This window comes from Myotis daubentonii, chromosome 12 (assembly GCF_963259705.1).
Source record: "Myotis daubentonii chromosome 12, mMyoDau2.1, whole genome shotgun sequence".
Classification (NCBI taxonomy): Eukaryota; Metazoa; Chordata; class Mammalia; order Chiroptera; family Vespertilionidae; genus Myotis; species Myotis daubentonii.
The window spans coordinates 80,260,841-80,276,092 of NC_081851.1; positions in this window are offsets into that span (position 1 = coordinate 80,260,841).

The window sequence follows — 15,252 nt, forward strand, 5'->3', positions numbered from 1 at the left end:
TCCAGCTCCGCCCTTGACAGCTGCTTGGGCACCTGATAGCATCTCCAGCCCAACTTGTCCAACACTCAGCTCGGGCGTTTCCCTCCTCCAATGCCCCCCGCCCCCCGTCCTCTTCAGCAAAAGTAAGTTCTGTTCACCCAGTTCCTTGGGCCACATCGTCATGTAGGACCCATTTCACACCCACGTCACACTCACCAGTGATTTCTATCAGCTTCAAATACTTACCAGGCACCACTGCCTCTGTCGCCACTGCCCCAAATCAGGGCACCATCAGCCCAGCCCTAGACGACTGTCACACCTCCAGTTTGGATTCCTTTCTTCAGCACAGTAGCCAAGACGGTCCCCTTAAGAGTAGTTCCTCCCACGCCACTTACCCTGCTGTGTGTTCTTCATGACTTTCATTACACACACACGTGGTGACTCTATAATGCAATTCTTAGGACAAGGAAGAAGGAGAAGACCCACATTTTCATCCCAGCAAACAAAGAGAAACTAGTATGTCCACCTTTTCAAGCGCTGCTCAATTTTTCTCTCCTTTTAACCCAAAGGTAATATCATCCTGAATTTGCCATTTATTACTTCTATCTAATTCTATATGTTTTTAGTGTATATTTGTATATTTTTTGAAGCAGTATGCGTTACTGTTTTTCATGCTTATAAAGCTTAAAAGATTTAAACTTTTAAATTTTACAAAAATGACATAGTGAATTCATTCATTCACAATAGAATTATCATAAACTATATGATGTATACATTCAAGAAATTAAAAGATGAGGTAGAGAATTTCAGCAGAAAGTTGACACTATAGGAGAGCACAAAATGGAAAATTTGGAATTGAAAAATAAAATAACTGAGAAAACAATACACAAATCTAACAGTAATTTAAACAAAAAGAGAGCCATTGGATTGAAGGTGGGTCAGAACATATATCCAGTCAGACGCAAGAGAGTTGAAAGTATTGGAGACACAGGAAAGACCTGCCCGTCTGCTCATTTTCCTGACCACGCTGAGGGGGTTACAGGATGTGATGGTGTTTTCCATGAGGCAGGACTAACTCCTTCTAGCTCCTTTCCCTGCAGGCTTCCCTGACTGCTCCCTGCTTACTTGACATGTGAACTTTAGCATCAGCCTGACTATCACCAAGGGGCTGGTGGGGAGACTATTTTTAGTGAGATCGTGTTAAATCCATATATTAACAGAAGACAATGTGCATCCTCACGTTGCTCAGGTGTCCGAAACAAAGCTAAGGTATGTCTTCTGTTTGCTCAAGTCGGACTTTTCATCTCGCCCGTCTGTGTCCGGCTCTCCTTGCTCTGAGAAGGTCTGCACTGGAGTGCATTGACCATCAGCACTTCCTCCTCCCGACTGGACCAGCAAATGTCCGCAGGAACTGAAACCCTTAATCATGTCTACGACTTCTGGAGGCGACCTTCCTTCGGCCCCAGAAGCTTCTCTCAGGGCCCAGAGGTGCAGACCAGCCCCTCAGAATCACAGTCCCCGAGACGTCAGTCCCTTCAGAAAACTCTGCCTCCTTAGGATTCTGGCTTCGGGGAAGCAAGAAAGAGTCACTTAGAATTGTTTAACCTTCTGGTTTTACATTTTCTGGTCCTTCAGTGGCCTACGCGGGTGTTTCCCACAACCAGTAACACCATGAGCCTCTAGCACAGCGGTTCTCAACCTGTGGGTCGCGACCCCTTTTGGGGGTTGAACGACCCTTTCACAGGGGTTGCCTAAGACCATCGGAAAACACATATATAATTACATATTGTTTTTGTGATTAATCACTATGCTTTAATTCTGTTCAGTTTGTAACAATAAAATACATCCTGCATATTGGATATTTACATTACGATTCATAACAGTAGCAACATTACAGTGATGAAGTAGCAACGAAAATAATTTTATGGTTGGGGGTCACCACAACATGAGGAACTGTATTCAAGGGTCGAGGCATTAGGAAGGTTGAGAACCACTGCTCTAGGTGGTTGATTAAAAGAATTACCGAGCCTTAACATACATCTTTTTTTTCTAGCTCACAACCTGTGTTTAATGTATAACAAAATAAATAGAAGTTAATTCTTAACTGGGGCTCTGTGGGTGTTTTGATTGGCTCGGGGAGGCAGGAGACGGGAGGACAGAGCCAACTCTTGCTGTCGGTTTCAGAGGCTGGAGAACTGGGCCAAGCAGGTCATCATCTCCGACAAGGGCCGAGCAGAGCCCCCTAAGAGCCCGGACTGCCTCTCGTCACCTGCACAGAGGCCTTGCAGCTCCCAGTTTGCAGAAGGAAGACGCCTGTGAGGTGCAGACAGGCACATGCAGGTCCATAAATATTCCCACAGCCGGTCTCACCGCCCCTCGCCACTGCGCTGCCCCTCCGCGCACCTTTACGGACCAGAGCATACACGTGCGTGGAGCTTCGACCACCACCTCACATCTGACCACGCACAAAAGCCAGCCAGGTATTCCCTCAGCAACAACTGCAGTGGGTCAGGTATCAGGTCAGGTTTGGGACCATGGCCTTCACTCTCCGCGTCTCCCCCAGAAGGAAGAGGCAATCTGCATGATAAGACCCCTGCCCCATCTCTTCCCCCAAAGAAAACAGGTACCTGCCCCAAATGGTCCTTTTTTCTTTCACTAAAACCCCTTGCCCACTGACTTCCCATGAGTCCCTCCCATTTGTGCAGCCCCTCCAGGGCCCTTCCAGCTGCTGGACGGGATGAAGCCAACGAGATGTTCACGCGTCCTCGTTACGTTTTGTTTGGAGGACCACCCAGGACTGGCATTCTCGGTGCCTGTTCCTGCAGATTAGACTCCCAGGGCTCACCTGTACGTTTTAAAATGCTTTCTTGGCTTTCATTTTCCTGCTTCCTGGTGTATTCTGCAGAGGGTCCCCGGTGCACTGGTTGGCATATTGCAGAGAGAGCCTGCCTTATTGCTTGTTGTTCATTGTATGTAAGGCTTTAGTGTAATTTTCCACCATGTGGTGTCCAACACCACACCAGGGCTGAGGTTGAGGAGGTCACCTCAAGAAGAGGAGGGACTGGTGGCAATAGGGCCCCCCCGACCCTGAGCCCGAGTGCCTCCAGCTCGGCAGGGCGGGCTCTCCTTCTCAGGAGGAGTCAGAAGGTTGGAAAGAGCCTGTGGGCATTGGAGGAGCCCAGACGCAGGATCAAGGTCAGCCTTGGGTGGAGAAGTGGGGGGCGGGGAGGGGGGCGGGAGTTGTTCCTCATCCTAATCCAGTGATGGCGAACCTTCTGAGCTCGGCGTGTCCGCATTTTGAAAAACTCTAACTTCACTCTGGGGCCGTGTCACATACAGGAATTTTTTATATTTGCCACCATAGCAAAACAAAGACATATTTTTGATATTTATTTTATATATTTAAATGCCATTTAAAGAAGAAATATCAACCAAAACAATGAGTTCGCGTGTCACCTCTGACATGTGTCCTAATGCTTAAGTGAGTGAGGGCCAAGGTTCGGGGGGCTGGGGAGGAGAGAACCTTAGCCAGACTGGCTAATGAGAGTTCCTTCCTTAGATCAGTGGAAACAAAGGAGTCCAGCTAATCATCGATGGGACAAAGAGTGGGAGTTTGGAGGGTCCCCTCTGTGGTTCAATAAAGAGCGGCCTGCAGAGACCTCCTTCCTGCAGCGGGTAGACGGGCAGGTAGACAGCATCCAGGAATCTTACCTGAGGGAGTCAGGAAGGTGGTCTCTGCAGGCCGCTCTTTATTGAACCACAGAGGGGAAATGTGCAACGTTCGCTGTTCTCTGGGATCCTGGGGTTGGGACAAAGGTCAGCAGTCCCAGAAGAAAGAATTTCTGTCCAGGACGGATTTCCTCCTGTGTCCAGATGTAATTTTTATGGTGTTCTCTGTGCTGCCGTTTTGTTGAATTCTTATTTCAGACCCTTACCAACCACAGCAGGATTGAGCCCATAATGAGTCTAACCGGCTACTGGGTGCTCAGTCTCCACAGGGCCAGGCACTGCTCACTGTAGAGGGGAAGGGCCTGGCCTGGCCAGTGTGGCTCAGTGGTTGAGCATCCACCTATGAACCAGGAGGTCATGGTTCGATTCCCGGTCAGGGCACATGCCCGTGTTGCGGGCTCCATCCCCAATGTGGGGTGTGTAGGAGGCAGCCCATCAATGACTCTTTCTCTCTCCCTCTCCCTTCCTCTCTGAAGTCAATAAAAATGTTTTAAAAATAATTTTAAATAGAGGGGAAGAGTGTCTGTCTTTGTGGGAGAACACTCTTCCTCGGGTCTAACCTGAGAACACCTCTCTGTTCTGTAGAACCCAGGACCCTCAGCAAATCCCCTGTATTCTCCTGGGACACAAAGGCTTAAGGTCTTTCATCACCTCATTTCTGGAATTACGTGATTGTGCCTGTGTATTGAAGTCAATCTTTTAAAACTAAATGTTTTATAGCATTGTAAAAGTCTTATAGTTAATAAACCCTTCAAATATCACTGAAAATCAAAAACCTGGGCCTCTCAGGCCTCGCCTAATTCCTGCAGCCCCTGGGAACAGCCCGGGCAGAGGCCGGGCAGGATTCAGGACGAGGAGGACATAACTCCTCCGGTCTTCACACAACCTGGGGAATATGTTACTTCTACTGAGCAAATGACAGTTCACTTTAATGATTTAAAAGAAGAGCTGTCTGTGGACGTGTGCTTCAGCAACGTTATTCTCTAGGTGTGGGCTGATGTGAATGGCTTCACAGTACCTCAGTGATGTATTAACCCGTCCACATTGCAATGACCTGACCTTGCAGCTGAGGAATCACCAGAGTTATCTCATGGGAAGGTCTCTTTTTCAGCATCTTTGTTATAATCTCCTAGGAGAATCTAGGAGAGAAGTTCCCACTAGTTTGGCAAAACCATGTGAGAATAAAGCAAGAGCAAACAGAGAGCTTTATTATGTTTATTTTTGACCTTTGGGGAAAATTAATTTCTACTTGAATTCTTTTTTAGCTGTTATTATTAATAAGACATAATATAAAATTTTGGACAAGAAAGTCTCTCACTACACAATCTCAGCACCCTAACATGCAAAATATTTTCCATTCCAGTCTCCAAATGTATACAAATTTTAATCAGCTTTCGTGAAATGCCCCTACCATTGTGTATCCTGAATTTTCTCTGAACAATACATCATAAACACTTTTTGTGTCATTATTTAGTTGTCATCATAATTTTAATGGTTGAGTAGCATTTCAAAGTATATTGATACTGATAAATAAAATAATATTGTAACATTATGGAAAAAACACAACCCTAAGATGTAGGCATTTAAAAAATTATATGTTGCTCTTGCTGGTGTAGCTCAGTGTTTGAGCATCATCCCATGAACTAGGAGGTCACAGGTTCAATTCCTAGTCAGGGCACATGCTCAGGTTCTGGGTTTGATCCCTGGTAGGGGACGTGCAGGAGGCAGCTGATCAATGATTCTCTCTCATCATTGATGTTTCTGTCTCTCCCTCTCCCTTCCTCTTTGAAATCAGTAAAAACAAGTTTTTAAAAAAGTTATGTATTATTACTTGCCTGACCAAACCAATAGCCATTTTTCTCTTTGTGCTTTATATACTTTGAAACTCATTAAATACATTAGAATAAAATCAGTTTATCTCATCTTTGAATCCTTAATTTTTAGTCAGTAGATATAAACTCTCCATTGCATGGATCATCTTGCTGGGCTTAGAATATTAAACAGATATTAAGCTCTCTCTCCCTGTTATTTTCTGTTCTCCAGCCGGGTCCCCTGCATTCCCACAGTTGAAAGTTTATTTCAAACTTTATTTTTATCATGTTCTTTGTTTCTTTTAGATAACATGCATATAATTGTGAAAATAAATTCAGATGAAGGCTGCTTTTTGGAGAGATGGGTGCATCACAGAATGACTTGGTCTGTGGAAGGAGGCATTCTTCCACAGTAAAATATTTGTGGGAATACAGTGATATGGTTATTTTAGAACTAGAGGACCGATGCACAAAAATTTGTGCACTCGGGGAGGTCCCTCAGCTCGGCCTATGCCCTCTTGCAGTCTGGGACCCCTCGGAGGATGTCCACCTGCTGGCTTAGGCTCGCTCCCGGCCACGGCAGGCAGGAAGCTTGGCTTCCTCCATCACCAGGGCAACCAAGCCTCCTGCTTGCTCCAACTCCATGGCTGCTCCCCACCATCTTGGTTGGGTTAATTTGCATATAGTCACTCTGATTGGCTGGTGGGCATGGCTTAAGGCATAGAGAAGGTGTGGCCAATTTGCATATTTGTCTTTTATTAGTGTAGATAATTAGAGAAACAAAATCCCCCTCCCCTTCTCCCCCTTCCCTCCCCCTACTCTCCTCTCCCCCTCCCTTCCCCCTCACCTCTCCCTCCCCTTCCCCTCCCTCTCCTCCCCATTCCCCTCCTGCCCCCTCCCCTCCATTCCTCCTGCTCAGCTTGAAGATGACAAGGATGAAGACCTGTACTATGATCCACTTCCATTTACCAAATAGTAAATAACCACGGTGTCCCAGTTAATAAACTTACCTAGTGTGCATGCGTGCATGAGTGCGTGCGTGTGAGCGAAAACCTACTAACTGTGCGGCAATGACTGGGTGAGACGTTTTGTGGCATCATCGTGGGCAGGACGTGTGGGAAGGGGACGGCTGCCTCCGCGGGATGCCGGATGCGGTGCTGGTTTCCTCCCACTGAGGGGTTGGCGTGTGCGATGCCATCGCCACGCAGTGCGCCCTCCTCCCTCCTCACTCCGCTCCATCCTCGCTCTGTCCTCATGCCTTTGGGGCCCCACGTGCCTCGCTGTGCGGTGACTGCCACACCAGGAACCGGGAGCCGCCACCGCGCAGGCCTCTTGCAGGCCCAGGCCCGGCCACCGGGCCGCGTGTGCCTCCCCGAGGCTGACCGAGGCCATGGCCTCGCTGCTGTTCCTCCTCAGTGACCATCACGCCCGTGACCACGTGGCTTCCTTCTCACATGCCTTTCGCTGCACTGTCCGGTTGCGGATACTGCGACCTGATGCAGGTGCAGACAGAACAGTCACCCATGAGCAGACGGTACACCTAGGGCGTCACCAGATGTGGGGCACAACAGTCCACGTGCTTTCTCTTCCTTGTGGTTTTCTTAATTACACTTTTCCCAGTTCACCTTCTTATAAAAAGAATTGGAGGATTAAATGAGAAAATGGCTTTGAAAGTACCTGGTTAACCTGGGCCCTGAAACACATGTAATATTTTTATATGATTTCAATTAAAGTGCAAACATTTTACGTGTTAAAGAAAAAACATTCATCGCCATTTTAAAGTAAGATAATTATAGGAGATTTAAAACTTGTGTCTTGTTGTTTTAAACTGAAGTCTTTCATCAGTTCCTTCTTTGTGTAACGTAAGTGACATCTGTCCATCTGGGACCCGTAGGAGCGTGGGAGGCATCTGACGGGATGAGCCCTCCAGCTCCTCACCTGCCCCCAGCCTGCGTCTGAAGGTCACCTGACCGTCACCACACAGGAGCGCCAGCTTTCACACGTGGAGCCAGCTGGGTCGGGGCATGGACCAGCTTGTCCAGACCAAGAAAAGGGAGAGAAAGCGCTCAAGACTGGCTTCTTTTTGTTTCAGATTTATGTCCAAGTCTGTCGCTTTCCCAGAAATACCATTTCTATGAGCCAACAGCCTACGCACGGCTCTTCAGGTGACCCTAAGCCCAGCGAGGAGGCCCCCCAGCGAGGAAGCAGTCTGCTTCCTCGGTTTCCCCTTCCACCTTCGCTGATGTAGTCCCACAGGAGCTTGGCCCAAAGACGGACAGCTTTGTTTTCTCTGCCATGATAATAAACACACAGTTATGAAATAACGTAAACGTGCATATAAAAACATCCAGGAAAGCCAACCACAACAGTGGCCCAGCCAAGCTCAGCAGATCAGCCACGACCCTGAGAATCCAAGTGTAGAACTCGGTCCCCAGAGGCGGGTTCAAGCAATGCTTAAACAAACACGCAAACCTTAAAAAAAAAACTTTATCCACAAAATTCAATTGCAATTTTGTGTTTTTTCTTTTGAAATAATTTTAGACTTACAGATAATTTGCAAAAATAATACATAGATTTCCCACACACCTTTCACCCTTGCTCTAATGTCACTCTTATGTAATCATACTATAATTTTCAAAACTGCTCGTTAAACCACAACTTTATTTGGATTTCATGTCTCTCCATCAATGTCCTCAATATGCGTTCTGATGCCACAATTAAATCCCAGGCCCAGGATCTAGGAGAAGGTCCCTGTGTGCTCAGCTGTGTCCTATTGGTCTTGCCCGCAGCTGACGGCCCTCGGTCTAGTGCATGTCATGTGAGACCCCCCTGGATGGTGCTGGCAGGTACTTTGCAGACTGTCCCTCAATATCTCATAGGGATGACATCACACTAACCATTTAGCTAAAGTGCCATCTACTGGGTTCTCCATCCTCAGGTCACTACTTTTTCCTGTGTAATCAATAATCGTCTTGCAGAGATACGCTGATGCTACATATAATCCTTTGACCATGAATTTTGCATCCACAGTGGATCTTGCCACCAAGAACTATTACTGTAGGGTTCGAATAAAAGTTTAATATTTTCCTGATTCTTTTTACATTTACTCTCTGTACTTCTGTGAGGAAGAGCTGCCTTCTCCCCACTTATTTATTGATTCAACTAGAGGCCTGGTGCACAAAAGTTTGTGCACTTGGGGGGTGGGGGAGAGGTCCCTCAGCCTGGCCTGCGCCCTCTCACAGTCTGGGACCCCTCGGGAGATGTCCTACTGACAGCTTAGGCCCGCTCACCACGGGGAGTGGGCCTAAGCTGCAGTCAGACATCCTTAGCGCTTCCGAGAAGGTGGGAGAGGCTCCCGCCACTGCCACTGCGCTCGCAGCCATCAGCCCTGCTTGTGGCTGAACGGAGCTCCCCCTGTGGGAGTACACTGACCACCAGGGGGCAGCTCCTAGGTTGAGCATCTGCCCCCTTGTGGTCAGTGCGTGTCATAGCGACTCGTCCCACCATTAGGGTCAATTTGCCCATTACCCTTTTATTATGTAGGATTATTTATATCAGGGTTAACTCATGTATGTTTATGTCATCTATATATATAAAAGCCTAAGTGACCGAACGACCCAATGACCGGTTGATCAGTTGCTATGATGTGCACTGACCACCAGGGGGCAGATGCTCAATGCAGGAGCTGCCCTCTGGTGGTCAGTGTGCTCCCACAGCGGGAGTGCTGCTCAGCTGACTGCAGGTGCCAGACACAGGGCTCACAGCTGGCTGCTGCAGCCCGGAGACCGCAGCAGAGTGGTAGCGCGCCTACCAAGCAGCAGCGGCAGGTGCAGCAGGGCCGGGATGAGCAGGAGTGGCAGGCGGCATTGGACTGCCAGTTTGGGTCTAATCCCTGTAGGCTACACCGAGGGACCCCACCAGTGCACGAATCTGTGCACCATGCCCCTAGTTTTATTATAAAATAGAATTTTTATTATTTATTTTGTTGACCAAATGATTCCAGCTCTGGGCATTGGGAGCTCTCTCAGGTGGGCCCCTTTCCACCTCTCCACACCCTTTGTGAGCACTTCCCTGGTTTCTGGCAACACATGTTCTCCAAGGTGCCCTGGTTCCTTCTTACTGGCATTTAGATGGCATCTCAATATCTCAGTGGTATTTAGGAACCAGATTGGGGGCTGGGTGAGCTCATAGCCTCTGGGGTGCTGTTGCTTCTGGGCCCTCCCAGCGGCTGGAGCAGAAATGTGTTTGTGGGCTCACCCACGCGCACACTTCCTGCGTCTGCCTACCTTTGTACTTACTTTTGAGACCATGAGTTCACGTTGCTGTCATTCTAATTGCTTTCTCTGATCATGGGAATCATGGACTTCCTTCTCTGAGGTGTGTTTTCTGTTTGTTCAACCCCCGTTGAACTCCAGTCTGGGTTTTTCTTCTTGTTCTATGTCACTTTTATGTTCTTTGATACTGTTTAAAATAATGTTTTTTTTGCAGGGTGGCTCTCCAAAGACTGGCGGTCAGTTTCGTGGAAAACTGCTCTTTGGAGGTGAGTGCTAACATCCCAGCCCCTCAGCTGTTTGTTTGAGCTGTAGCAGCACAGACGCTGTGCGCGTGGCCAGGTGTCAGACAGGTGCCCAATCCAGCTCCAGAGCATCTGAGTCAGACCCAGCCCACCTTCTCCTGCTGGCACCAGACATGTCTGTGGTGCCGCGTGCACTGTGATCTGTGCTGCATTTTGTTAGTGCTGCCTGGATGGCCCACGAGTCATGTCACCTCTGCAGCTTCACATCCGCACGGCACTGGAGGGGGAAATGCCAGGGAGAGAGTGCCAGGCGGGCCCAGTTTTCCCGGGTCCTAAGGAGAGAAATGTGTTTCATGAAGACGGTTTCAGATCTGCAGGACCCTGTGGGGCTTATCCAGGGTCTGTTGGTCCCAAGGGATCCCTTTCAACTCCATGGCTCCCATGTTGTGCTGGTTGCCACCAAGCCCTCAAGCAGCTGTCACGTGACCTTCCCTGGCTGTGTGGACGTGACCCTCTTGTTGGGGGTGCTCTTGTCCAGGGGTTTTCTGAGGCCTCCAGTGGTGGCCACAGCAGTGGTGCCGGGGGTAAGGCGGGATGAACGTAGGGTGGCATGAAAACACTCAGACCCTCGGTTGTTGGTTTTTGGTTTCCCCAGCGTTTACTAGTTTTCCTGAAGAAAAGCTTTTCAGCTTGTTGTGTACCTTTGGTCAGTGTTCAGCGTTCAGAAATGGTTAGTGGCTATTTTTCACAGTTTTTACAAGCTTTTTACATTTTTTTTTGGAGAGAGAATTGCTGAGCTCCTTACTTTGCCTTTCTGTTACTCACTAGCCATCACAATATTTTTCCTTTCCTTGCCCTAAAATAGATATTTCACTGAAGGCTGACTGTGAGTTAAGAGTCTGGAAATTCTTAAGTCATCATGTTTGCTTTACAAAACGATTCCTTTGCCACTTGTATTTATTCAACTCGGGAAACAGGTTGTGGGGCTGGGAGAAAACGCTGACTCGTATTCATCCCAGTTAAATGGGATCATGTTAGACTTGCTTTGCTCTAGTTTGTGAAGACATTTAGATACCGATCTGTCATTTTACATATTTGTAATCCCTGAAAAATTTGCTTAATCTGAGAATAGCATCATGAAAACCTTTATAGTGAAACTCAACATGCTAATGACAATTTTGAGTAGGAATAGGCCCAGAAAGGCCAATCTTCACTCTAATTTTCCACCACATTGACCTGTAACGTCACATACCTCAGACTGTGTGTTTCACAAGGCCCCCAATTTAGCTTCAGTGAAATTAAAGAAATGATTTGTTTGTTTGTTTGTTTTGGTTTTTTTAAATGGTTTTTTTTGTTTGTTGTTTTGTATATTTTTATTATTGATTTTTTTACAGAGAAGAAGGGACAGGGATAGAGAGTTAGAAACATCGATGAGAGAGAAACATCGATGAGCTGCCTCCTGCACATCTCCCTACTGGGTATGTGTCTGCAACCAAGGTACATGCCCTTGACCGGAATTGAACCTGGGACCCTTCAGTTCGCAGGCCGACGCTCTATCCACTGAGCCAAACCGGTTAGGGCAGTGGTCGGCAAACTGCGGCTGGGAAAACTGCGGCTCGCGAGCCACATGCGGCTCTTTGGCCCCTTGAGTGTGGCTTTTCCACAAAATACTGACTTCTGCGCATGGGCCACGACGTTTCAATCGCACTGTACGTGCGTGCCCGCACGTGGTATTTTGTGGTATTTTGTGGAAGAGCCACACTCAAGGGGCCAAAGAGCCGCATGTGGCTCGCGAGCCGCAGTTTGCCGACCACGGTGTTAGGGCAGCATGATGTTTTATTGATTGTACATAGAATTGTTTGATTAGTAGCTTAGAGAGAATTGAGCCCAACCCAGAGCTGACTGTCAGATCGATTATGGAATTCATTTCATGGAGTCTCTCTAAATTATTCTACTCGTGGACAGGTTCAGGGGGTGAGCCGTGACGAGCTGTCACTGCCCATTGCTCCCCTGACTGCAAGTCCCATGGGGCCCCTTAGAGGTCAGGAGATGCATGCCTGTGGGGGAAGGAGAGGGGGCAGGGAGGGCCCAGAGCAGGGTGGGTCCTCCTAGGAGAGAGAGCTCCTGCTGGGACATGGAGGGTCATGAGGGTGAGGGCTTTAAAGGCTGGGAGTTGGCGAGGTCTTAGGGAAGATCTCAATAGATAGTCATCATCTTTCCAGGTGTGCTTTTCAGGGTCACGGTCCCCACTGATGGGTCAGCACCAGGACAGGGCTTGTTAATCATTGGAGCTGGTTCTGGTCAGCAGCCTGGTTTTGCTGCTTCTCTGGGCCTGGCCCTGAAAGAGAACTGGGGCCTACATGTCCTCTCCAGAGAGGAAAGGTCCAAACCGCATGACCAACAACGTGCCAGAGGAGGAGAGGCCACCTTGGGGGCGAGGCCCGGCACCTGCTTTGCCCGTTGCTAGGCACCTGGCGACCTTATGCACCTGCAGTAAACTCCTTGGCCAGTTTGTTCGGCTCTGTCTCAGTTTCCCCATCCCACCTGCCAAGACCTTTCCCCGGCTTCTTACTGTCCTGCCTCATAGTGACTCCTCTTTCTGGGTCAAACACTGTTCCAGGCATTGCCCGGACAACACATCCAACCTAAGAAGTGGATATTATTGTTTTTTCTTTTCACCAGAAGAGAATTGAAGCGCAGAATCACACGTCTAAGCTCTGAAACCTGTGCCCGGGAAGGGGGCTTGCAGATCCTTCCCCAGATCTGCCGTTTCCAAACACGCCGTAAACTCAGGGCCTGGGAGCACGTTTCTCTCGGGGCCGGAGCCCTCTGCCCAGACAGCGTTTGGGCCACTTTATTGCAGTAGAAACATGTGAGGCCTTTGTCAGATCAAAATGCCAAAATAGAAGGTGTGTCTGTTTTCCTGTCACACCGCATTCAGAATCCATGACTCAGGACTGGCACGGGGCACAGCCCCAGGCAGCCAGCTCCCAGACCAGGGAGGGTTTGTTTTGCTGCAGCTGGCAGCCTGGCTGACCAGGGCCTGTAGGAATGCAATACCCCAAAAAAGGACCCTTGCATTTTGGAGAATTTTGTTTACATGACACTAAGCCCCAAATGACCTTAAATTCTAAATAAAAGTTCCGTGGGCAATTTGTATGAGAAGCCTGTTTTTAAGGGAAAATAAATTATATGACAGTTTCATTATATGTATTACAAACTAGACTAGTGAACATTTTAGTCAACATTTAAAAATACTTAATTAGGACCTTTCAGTACATGAAGCTTACATAACAAAATCTAGCAGGAATCTATAAAATCTAAACACACGTCCCAGAGAAAGGGTGGTGCCCTGGGAATGTCAGGCCTGGCTTTCAGGGCTCAGCTGTGGGACGTGACTAGTCTCTCCACGTGTCTCCCGTTTCCTCCACGAAGTCTCTGCTCACGGGAACTTCCACGACTCGCTGGGCGGTCTGCGTCCTCTGGCACTTGGCGAGTGGCATCTGCTTAGCACAAGGTGACAATAAAGACAAGGTCATGACACGTTCTCAGCACCAGTCCCAGGGCTGCGCAGTGTTAGCCCGGCGCTGCGCCCCTGCCGCCCTGGCAGGTCCTGATTCCAGCGCAATGGCACCCCCTCTTGTCGGGAACAAGAGCAATTCGGCCGCAGTGGCACCCCCAGCCACCCACGTGGGGACTGAGACAGCGGTGTTTATTCGAGGGGGTCACTGCACTTTCTGTAGTGGGGGTGCCTGTCCTTTGGGTAGAGTTTCCAGGTGGCGCGAATGAGAACACGTGTGAGCCTCATGGGCCGTGTGAACGCAGGTGCGGATGTCTGTCTGCGCAAGCATCAGGCCTCCATCTTTTCGGAAGACAGTTTGGCTCTCGTTGTTCTGAGGCTGCAGTAAAAGGCTCCAGTGGCGAGGCTGTGACGCAGGTGTGTCCTTTGGTGTCAGCATGTCTTCCACCTGCACACAGATATTTATAAATTGCTGGGGCAGGATGTGCTGGGAAGGACTCTCTGGCACTGTCTCCATCCACGGTGCATGTCCTCCGTGGTGCCCTTGTCCCAGAGGCTTGAGAACGGAAGAGAGAGTCAGGTCTGACGAGTACAGAAGTGCCTTGGTTCCAATGGAGTCAACATGGGTTAGAAGCATAGCCCAGGCTCCAAGTACCATGTTTGTTCTTTGCCTGGATGGCTTGTGCGTGTGCGTGCACAAGCTCATGTGTGCGCACATATATGTGCACACGAGCACACACATTTGTGGACATGGGTGTGTGCGTGCACCTGCACACATGTGTATACATGACTTTTGTACACGTGATGCTTGTGTGTCCACATATTTTTGCATGTGTGTGCATGCATGTGTGTGTGGCACATTTGCTTATTTTAGCATCCAGAAATCTGACAAGAGTCTTGCCTGCATTTTTTATGAGAGCATAAATTCATTTTAATTTCTTGTCATGGATATTTTGTGCAGCTATCTGGGTCATTCCTTCCGAGTGAGGGTTTAATTGCTTCACATCTGGGATATTTCAAGTTTATCCTTCTTGGAATCCATGTCGTGAATGGAAAGTACCGACTTCTGCGCATGGGCCACGAAGTTTCAATCGCACTGTACGTGTGCGCCCGCACGTGGTATTTTGTGGAAGAGCCACACTCAAGGGGCCAAAGAGCCGCATGTGGCTCGGGAGCCGCAGTTTGCCGACCACTGGTTTAGGGGCTTTCTGGGGTCATTTGATGGGAGTCGGTCAGTGTGCTGAAGATTTCCCCGAAATTAGAAGGCGGTGTCTTTGTCCAGTCGAGTTCCTTTCTCTAGAGAACATCTCTCCTCCCCTCTTTGGAAGGCCCAGGCTTGGTTGCTGCAGGGAGAGTTGAGGTGGGGAGTGAGGCTGATCCACGATGCGCTGTTGGTTCTCCAGGTACCTCGCTACCGCGTGTGCCCCAGGAGGCTCCACACTGGCGTCCTTAACTGTTGTGTTAGTTTCAGGTCACCTTTCACCTCCCGCTGGTCGCTGTCCCTGGTGACAGTCATACAAGCAAACCCCTTTCTCCCTAATGACCTATGATGTTATCTTTTCATGTAGTTATTGGTCATCTGTGGATCTTTTTTTAAAATATGTATTTTATTGTTTTTTTTTACAGAGAAGAAGGGAAAGGGACAGAGAGTTAGAAACATCGATGAGAGAGAAACATCGATCAGGTGTTTCCTGCAC